The sequence below is a fragment of the Eschscholzia californica genome, unplaced genomic scaffold (assembly GCF_041429995.1).
Source record: "Eschscholzia californica isolate CP2 unplaced genomic scaffold, dmEscCali1.0.p SCAF_3, whole genome shotgun sequence".
Taxonomy (NCBI): Eukaryota; Viridiplantae; Streptophyta; class Magnoliopsida; order Ranunculales; family Papaveraceae; genus Eschscholzia; species Eschscholzia californica.
In genome coordinates, this window is record NW_028238420.1 from 20,578,477 (window position 1) to 20,588,008 (window position 9,532).

The 9,532-nt window shown below is 36.6% G+C and overlaps 1 pseudogene across 1 annotated transcript; it reads right to left on the bottom strand.

The window, feature by feature from the left end:
- Window positions 1–285: 285 nt before the first annotated feature.
- Window positions 286–9,122, bottom strand: LOC147548966 (uncharacterized; annotated as a pseudogene). Its single transcript, XR_015237864.1, has 6 exons — window positions 8,891–9,122; window positions 8,152–8,203; window positions 5,799–5,865; window positions 2,812–5,109; window positions 2,466–2,726; window positions 286–2,383 (listed from the first exon to the last, which is right to left on the bottom strand). The product of XR_015237864.1 is annotated as an uncharacterized LOC147548966 (transcript).
- Window positions 9,123–9,532: the final 410 nt, after the last annotated feature.

Here is a 9,532-nt window from a genome sequence, read left to right on the forward strand (position 1 = left end):
GAAAGCAAAAGAAGATGAAGACTAATTAACTAATATATAGTGTTTATACAATATAATGGTTACAATGAGCATGTGCATGTTAAAATTTAGGAACAAAAAGTATGAATTTCGATAATAAACTGTTATATGCACAAGGCAGTATGAAAATGCACTTAACATACGTCTGACTGTATGTAACAATAACGTGAATGATATAGAAATTAAAGTTCGCAATCGAAACAATTATTTGTGTGTTCTGCTAAATACACTAATTGCATGAACAAAGAGACATTAGAAAAAATAATGCAAAATATAGTGTTTGCTCCAGAAAACACATTTATGTAATAAACAAACACATAGTGTTGCAAGCAAGTAACGATATGCTAGAACCACAGTGCTTTATGTTTGGTATCTTTGAAGATAAGTTGCAAACATAATGTAGTACCCTGATCTTTAAGTCAGATAATAGAACGAGTTAGAGCGCCGAGTATATCTAATAGTTTCTTTGGGGATTTTGTATTGAATACTTATTTTAGTTGATTCAGACAGCTCAAGGGTTAGGTCTCGAGAACACACGCATTTTGATTGGTTACACGTGTAGTTCGGACATTGTTTGGCAATCGTTTCGTATTCAGTAGTTTTTTTCGTGATCGAATTAATAAGAGCGGTATATTTTGATTGGTTACACGTCAGCCTTAGGCGATTTTTTCTTCTCCTTTCCATCTCCAGATCCCCTTTCAAACCGTAATCCCAATTCCAAGAAATAACCAACAAGAAGAACAATCATCAACAGCAACTACTCTTAATTGGGTTTAATCTCACTAAAGACAACATAACATTTATTTCCAAGCACGCGAAAGGGGAATTCCCAAGTCAGAAACTTTCGGGATTGGGGGAACCTCAACTCACTCTGTGGCTCAAGATCGGATTTCTTCAACTCCAAGATACGCTGACTACTACAATCAACACGTAAAGGTATCTCTCAACCACTTGTCTTGCTGTTCGTCGGTATAGCTTCTTATACCTTGCTGGTTTTTCGTCTTTCTGTGGTCGGTTTTGTTTTTTCCGGTTAGGTAGCCGTCTTTCATTACTGTCTTTCGAGTATGTCAATCGTCGATTTCATGTCTGAAGAAGAGATGATTCTGGGGGGTAGTGGATTCCCGAGAACCTGCATGTCGAACTATGATGATTTTTTGGTGGTTCTGTTTGTCATCGTCGAGCTTCAGAGTGAGTACTTATACGCTTCAAAGTTGGGGTTCTCAGTGTCCTCTCAATTTCAATCTTCTCTTCACTCTCCAAACTGCATGCTTATGGCTTCTCACTACTCCATCTCCTCTCATGGTAAGCTGACTTTAAGGTTCACCAAACACTCTTCTAGACAGGAGCTTCAACCGATAGATGTTGGTTTTATTGGTAGATGGGTATGCCCTTATGATGTTGGGCTTACGTTTATTAAGAAGATGTTGTATCCTCAATCAAAGTTCTTCCGTGATTGTGATTACCTGCCAACAGAAGGGCCTGTGAACACTTTTCTCATTAAGCCAAAGAGTCAATTTGTCTTGGATGCTCTGAATTTTGGTAAGCCCTGGATTTTAAGAGGTATGATTTTGGTTCTTAAGGAGGTTGTTTTCCCTTTAAATGATGCCACTGATGATCTTTATTTTGAGCCAATGAGATGTACCTTATACAAAGTTCCTCAGGCACTGCAAAACAAAGAAGACTTTGATTTCATTTTTAGTTGCATGGGCAAGATCATTAGCATAAAGCCTAGGAATTTTGGAAGAGTTAACAATAACATTGTGTGATTACACTTCATGTATGATATTAGGGCTCCATTATTGGCTGTTATCAACCTTATATTTTCAGATGGTGAACAAGAGATCAAAATTAGCTATCAAAAATTCCCTGGAGCAATATGTCAGTTGTGTAGGATCTTGGAACATCCTCTAAATAGTTGCCCTATTGTGGTCAACTTGTCTGATGAAGACCTTGTGTCTAATCCTGATCCGATGGATGAAGTCATGGGAGATGTTACTCAGTTTAATCCAGAACCCCTTCAGCTAATTGCTCCCCCTCCTTCTCCTGCTACTGGGATTATACCTCCACATCAGCTCTTTCAGGTCCCAGGTAAGAGAATCAGGAACAGCTCTGTGCCTTTGTCTGAAGGTAATTCAAATCATTCCCGAGATGATTCTTTGGAGGAGGGGACATTGCTCGAGAATTTGGAAGCTGGGAGGTTACTAGAAGAATCACTGGTGCTTAGTAGAAGTTTGAATATTTTAACCAATGCAGGAGATAAGGATGAAGATCTTTAAGCCACTGAGCAAATTCTTCTACGTGTTTTCTTTGAATTCCCAATGGACTCAACTTCTTGTGTTGGATTGCTAAGAATTGTTGGTGAATGCTGCAAATGGAATACAATTTTTACCATCTTGACCATCTTAGAATTTATCATAAATGAAATATTTATTATAAATCGGACTTACTCGATAAACTTGTATGCATCCGGATCATTTGCCAAGATATAATAATGCATCCGATTATATTCAGCTATATCAAGTGTAAACGAGACACCACTTCCTATCCATTTATTGTCTATGTAACGGGGTGGTCTATTTGAGCGTGACTCAACATTCTCTATGTATCTTGTCACAAATGAGATACACTCCTCGGCAATATATCCCTCAGCAATTGAACCCTCCGGTTGAGCTCTATTACGAACGTAATTCTTTAGAGTATACAAAAATCTAGTTACACAAGAATAAACTCTCATTAGACGAGTAGGCAAGTACAATAAATATAATATATTGATAACATAAAAAAATTATATACCTTTCAATTGGATACATCCATCGATAATGGACAGGACCACCAATCCGTGCCTCTGTGGCTAAATGAATGGACAAGTGAATCATTATGTCAAAGAAGGTAGGCGGAAATATCTTCTCTAGTTTGCACAAAATAAGTGGAATTTTATCTTCTAGTTCTTGGTAATCTTCCACACGACCTACTTTTGAGCACAAGTCACGAAAGAACATGCTGAACTCTATTAGTGTGGAGCAAATTTCCTTTGGCAAAGTCTTTCGAATTGCCAGTGGCAACAACTGTTGCATGATCACATGTGAATCGTGACTCTTCAAACCGTATATCTTTTGCTCTTTCACATTAACACAACGAGCAATATTTTGAGGAATAACCATCTGGAGGCTTGAGATTCTTCAACACGTTGCAAAACAACTCTTTACGTGACTTGTCCATAGTATAACATGCGGCTGGAATATAAAGTTTACCATTCGCATTTTCTTTTGGGTGAAGCTCATATCTAATTCCCATTTTCACGAGGTCTAATCTTGCCTTCATATTATCTTTTGTTTTCCCCTCAATATCCATAATAGTAACCAGAATATTGTCACATATGTTCTTTTCAATATGCATAACATCTAAATTGTGTTTAAGCATATTATGTTCCCAATACGGCAACTCGTAAAAAATACTGAGTTTTTTCTAATTATCTGGCATAACATTTGTCTGTTTCGTAACTCTTCTTCTTTTTCTACAACCGACGTCACCTCTCAAACTCTCCTCAAATTTTTTACCGAATACATGAGGCAAGTCTGTTAGCTTTTGCAGGATATCAGTGCCCACCAGAGGGTTTGGAGGCGACCTTCGTTCAATAGTTCCATCAAAATCTTTTTTCATCTTACGAAACCTATGATTCGAAGGAAGAAACCGCCTATGACCCATATAACACGTCTTCCGCCAATTAGACAAATATCTATGACATGTTTGCTCGCGACATGTTGAGCATGCCATTTTACCTTTAGTATTCCAACCTGATAACATGGCAAGTCCTGGATAATCACTTATGGTCCACAATAAACCCGCATGCATTCTAAATATTTCATTTTTAGAAGCATCATAAGTGTCTATCCCTTCTTCCCACAATTCTTTGAGTTCATCGATCAAAGGCCTCAAGTACACGTCTATGTCGTTTCCTGGACTATGAGGTCCGAGTATAAGCAATGAGAGCATCATATAAGGTTGTTTCATGCACAACCGTGGTGGTAAATTGTAAGGAACAAGTACTACTGGCCACGTGTTGTGCGAAATGCTCATTGTTCGGAAGGGATTGAAGCCATCACTTGCCAACCCAATCTCACATTTCTTGAATCTGCAGCAAATGTCGGATTCTTAACATCAAAATCTTTCCAAGCTTCAGAATCTGCAGGATGCCTTAACACCCCATCTTTTTCACGAACTTCATCATGCCATCTCATATCCGTTGCACTGTTTAATGACCTGTACAATCGTTGTAATCTTGGTTTCAAGGGAAAGTGACGAAGAATCTTGGCAGATGTCTTTTTATTCTCATCTTTATAGCGAGACTCACCACACTTGGTGCACTTTTCAAGCCCAGAATTTTCTTTATAATACAACATACAATCGTTCGGGCATGCATCGGTTTTAACATAAGTCAATCCCAAATCTGAAATCAACTTTTTGCACTGAGAAAAACTCTCAGGCAATGTACACCCATCAGGTAGGGCATCTCTTAGCAACTGGAGCAATAACTTGAATGACTTGTCACTCCACCCTCCAATTCATTTATAGTTCCAAAGCTTTAGAAAGAATGATAACATTGTCATCTTATCACAACCAGGGTATAACTGTTTCTTGGTTTGTTCTAACAATCTGGCAAACTTGTCACTTGAAGAATTTTCGTTTTCTACCCCATTTGGTGCACCATCTGTATCTCCACCGATGTCATAAACTCCACAAATGTCTCGCACCATGCCTTCTAGGTCTTGATCATCGTCGTCATCTTCTAATACTTGTTCATTTGTAGCCTCAACGGATGCATGCATACGACCAGTTGTAGGTATATCTTCTCCATGACAACACCAAGTTTGGTAGTTTCTCATCATCCCATTCCAAAGAAAATGTCCCTCAACTGTTTCTCTATCAACATACTTAGTATTTAAACATTTAACACACGGACATTTTATGTGGTTTTCTTCAGTGACTACTCCATGACGAAACGCATAATCCAAGAAAGCAATGACACCATCGTGATATTTTTTTTGTTCTTTTGTCGGATTTCAGCCAAGACTTGTCCATGAAAGCTAACTTCTTAACATAATAGAATCAAGGTAAATTTCAGAAACTAGTATGCAATCAAATTGATGAAATACCTAGAATAATAAGCTCACATAGACACCAAATAAGCCAGACTACTAAATTAACAAGTATGCCCAAATAGCCAGGTCAGATTAATTTGAAGTTATTCAAATAGCCATGTAAAGACAAAGGTAGTTCAAGATCAAATACCTAATACAGAATTAGAGATTAGAAATTTGTCCAAGATCCAAAACTAATTCATAAAATGGGCAAGCTAAACTGATGATACCCAAGTCAAATTAAAAATAGGAGAAGACCCTTTACCAAATCAACTACTAGAATTATCATAAAATCACAAAGAGATGGGTTTTATACAGATTACAAGAGAACGGACCCAAAATAAATCAAATTAAGTAAACCCAAAAGAGTTCATTTAACTACTACCACGAGTGACTTTTGAAAGTACCAAGCAGAATAAGCCATCTCCAAGAGGCAAGAGTGAACAAATTTAACTAATTAATTTTTTGCATCAAGTTAAAAGAGTCATACTTATAACTTATAAGTTATAACATATAAAGTATCACATTAACATACTCGACACACATTTTGAAGTTACTTCTTTCTTGTTATGGTTGAAGGTAATTGCTAAGAATTTATAAACATGACATGGCATACATGAGGAGCTATAACACTTGCAATACCTGGTTGTTGTGACCACAATTCTTCTTCCTGCAATTAACGGCTTTAGGGTGCAGACGAGCGTAACACCTATCAGAAAAAAAATTAATTAGTTCAGAAAAATGTCCACGTTAACCAGGTTATCTACGACATTTGGTTTTTCTCAGAAAATGTCCATGTCAAGATTAAGGCACAAGATTATTAAAGATGAGTTTTTAAGACAAGGAAGATTCTTGTTTCCCTAGCTGCACATGTGAAGTTGATCCTTGAATTTATACTACGCATATACACGTACGACATTTTAAATTGAATTTCTTCCATATGAAGTGAAAGATATTATATATAATCGACCAACTTTGAATGGTAACTGAAATCTTATGCATGTCTATCAAGATGAAGAGACAATACTTCAAAATCATTTTATTTGATTCTTAACCTAGAACATTTCAAAACAGGGGTTTAATCAGTTCAAGGTAAATTTACATTCTATCATTATTAAACCAAGACTAGCTCCATCATATAACAAGAAAAAAAACAGTTAACAGGTACATGCAGTATGCAATATGTACACAAAATTGATGCTCAAAGCCTACTCTATATTAGTCCGTGCTTCATCTCCTTTCTTCCTGCTGAAAACTAATGACCCAATCTGAATAAGAATTGCTAAAGCAATGTACTTAAGTGCCTCGAGAAGTAGCAAGGATTAACAAGACTAAAAACTGTAAGAACTAAACCCATTTCATCGATTACTAAAGAGAACACAACCCAACCTAATAAGATTCTTTTCAATCTTTTTCGAATCCTGACCTATATTATATTTAGTGTCTCCCAACCTAATAAGATTCAGGGGCGGAGCCACTTAGGGGCCCGTGGGGGCGCAGGCCCCCACGGCTCCGAGATAAAAATGTATTTAAGTGTGAGAATCACAGGGTCGGATTTAGGTCAATAATACAAGTGATTGTCAAAGTATGACACAAAGTCGTAGTTGGCTCGGTGGTTGAGTCTCTCCCAGCCATACCACACGTCATGGGTTCGAAACCCACTGGAGGAGTATTATTTTTAGGTGTTTCATTGTGAGACCTTTTAAGGGTGCCTGTTTTAGTGTTTAAGGCGCCTCTCTCAAGTTTGTCTTGAAGGAGGCGCCATTAATACTTATAAGGGGGCTTTCTAAAATTTTCAATTTATTTTGCCAATCTAATTGGTACCTCAAATTTTCTTTTTAACTCCTACTTTTTTTTAATCAAATTTCTTTTGTTCCAATTTCTTTGTAAATTCATCCAACTTCAGATAGAGTTATTTGCATCGCCATATTACCCTTGGGTCCTATTAATTCTTCATTTTTATGTATATATCTAAACATTATTTAATTTAACTGCAAGTGTTATTTATTTATGTTTAGATTTTAGTCAAAACATGTTACAGTTAGTTGTAGCCTAATTAGTTGATAGTATTGCTATGACATATAGAAGTCATTGGTTTGAAAAACATATGATTTTTTTTGCAATTTAGACTTATAACTAATTTCGGTAGAGGTTAGTAATGAAGTTCTGCAATTCGTCATTAGTGACGGTATTCCTTTTTTTACTGTTTAACAGTGCCCCCACAAAGAAAAGTTTCTGGCTTCGCCACTGATAAGATTCTTCTTCTTCTATCTCTCCCAATAAAACATCAAATTCATATACTCATCTCTCACCAAACTGAAAACAAACACCATTATCATTATCAATGACAATTGATTCAGGAGGATCAAGTATTGTTGGTGAGACTCTCTCTCCCCCCTCTCTCTCTCTACTGCCTTAACTTCATTCATCTTTATCCCATCTCAAGTTCAAATCTGATAATGGGTTCTATTAGTTCAACTACCATAAAATGGAATATGTCAGATGAAGTAAATAAACTTAACAACCTACAACTCTAATAATCTATTTATCTTCATCTTTTTCACCATCACAACTACTATCACCAAAATCATATAAAGATGATTAAGACCATCCTAGAGACCTGAAAGTTCGTCTATTTTATCAAAGACTGATACGGAGGTGTCCGACTACTGCACCAAAGATCTGTAAACGAAAATTGGTACTACTTAAGTGTTAACTAAATTTGTACTGACTACTGCACCAAAGTTCAGTTAACGAAAATTGGTACTACTAAAATGTTATGCTAACACAGGGAATATGTTATCATAATTCATACAGTCTATATTTTACTCAACCGAAAAAACCGGAAAGTGCAAGAATTCATTCAAAAAGTAACGCCTCCTCTTGACAACCCTCATTCATTCAAAAAGTACCAACAAACTCTCACCAACTACAAGAATTCATCATTATTCTAACAAGTGATTAACATATCAATGTAAAATAGGGAAACCCTTACCATAGAAGAAGTGAAGGAGAAGCCTGGTATGCAAGAATCCCACAACTCCAATCTGACAAACAGTACCCAAAAACCAACACAAAATGAACGTTAATTACAGATAGATGATAACCCCAAAAGTTAACCATAACAAAATGAAAACCCTAACTAATGATTGTTCTAAATCAAGATAAGTACTGAACATAGATTATACAATGAAACCAAACAAGCTACTGTCAAATTGCAACTAATTTGGCACCACAAAATTCACTCATAAAAAAGTGATAAATTGGAAGTTAAATCATTTAGGGTAGCAACAATTATTTCGTTCAAGCTGAAGTCGTCTAGGGATTCTAGATGTACTGCCTTCAGACCTAGTAATATCGATTCCAATACACCTAATTATCGATTTGGAGAAGAAGAAGTAGTCGATTAGGGCTTTTTCCTCTTTACAAAGAGAGAGGGAGCGAGAGAGTTAAATATAGGGTTTCATAACTTAAATATAGGGCTTCATAAGTTTAGATCGAGATGACTACAAATTGCAAATGAGTCTTTGTAAAGAGGGGTTTTGGGTTGAAGAAATATGGATCTAGAATAGTAAAGCTTTAGATTACCCAAACTAAACTTAAAACCCTTAATTAAATTGATACTCTAAATCCAAATATGAACAAGTATGAGTAAAATTAAATTGATAAACTCAAATCCAGTTTCAATATGCAAAAATCCAGCTTAAATCATGGATATGTAGAGAGATGTATACCTGTGAAGTTGAGGCGCGGTGGCTGTGAGCTTCCGCCACTAAACAGACTACTTGAAAAGTTGAAGATAGAGAAAGAGAGAGAAGGCGGGAGATAAAATAAAACAACAATCGAACAAATCTTCTCCTCAACAAGAAGAACAAATCTTGTTGTTTAGTTTTACTTTTTATTCTCCTCAACCAAGACTCCAAGAGAGAAAGAGAAGAAAAAATCGAACAGAGAGAAGAAGAGGCGTTTTTTTTTCTTTTTCTTTTTAAGGGATATTATCGACGAGAAGAATAAAGGTCGTCGGCCAGGGTCAACCAGGGTCAACCACTATCTACTTCTACCGACGAAAATAAAGAAAACCGTCGGCCAGGGTCAACCACTATCGACGCGGACGAAAATTCCGTCGGGATAAGATTTCGCGGGAAGAAAAAAATATGTGCGCCAAATTACCACCGACGGGTTATAGAAAACCGTCGAGCCAAATTTTGGCGGAAATTTTTTTATTTTGAGCGCCAATATAGTCCACGAAAAAATAAATATCCCGCCAAATATATGCCGACGAAAACGAAGTGCGTCGGCAAGCTAAAAAATACGGACTTTCCCTGGGACGACCTATGCCGACGTCAGTTAGTAAAACCCGTCGGCGGAAGTCCAAT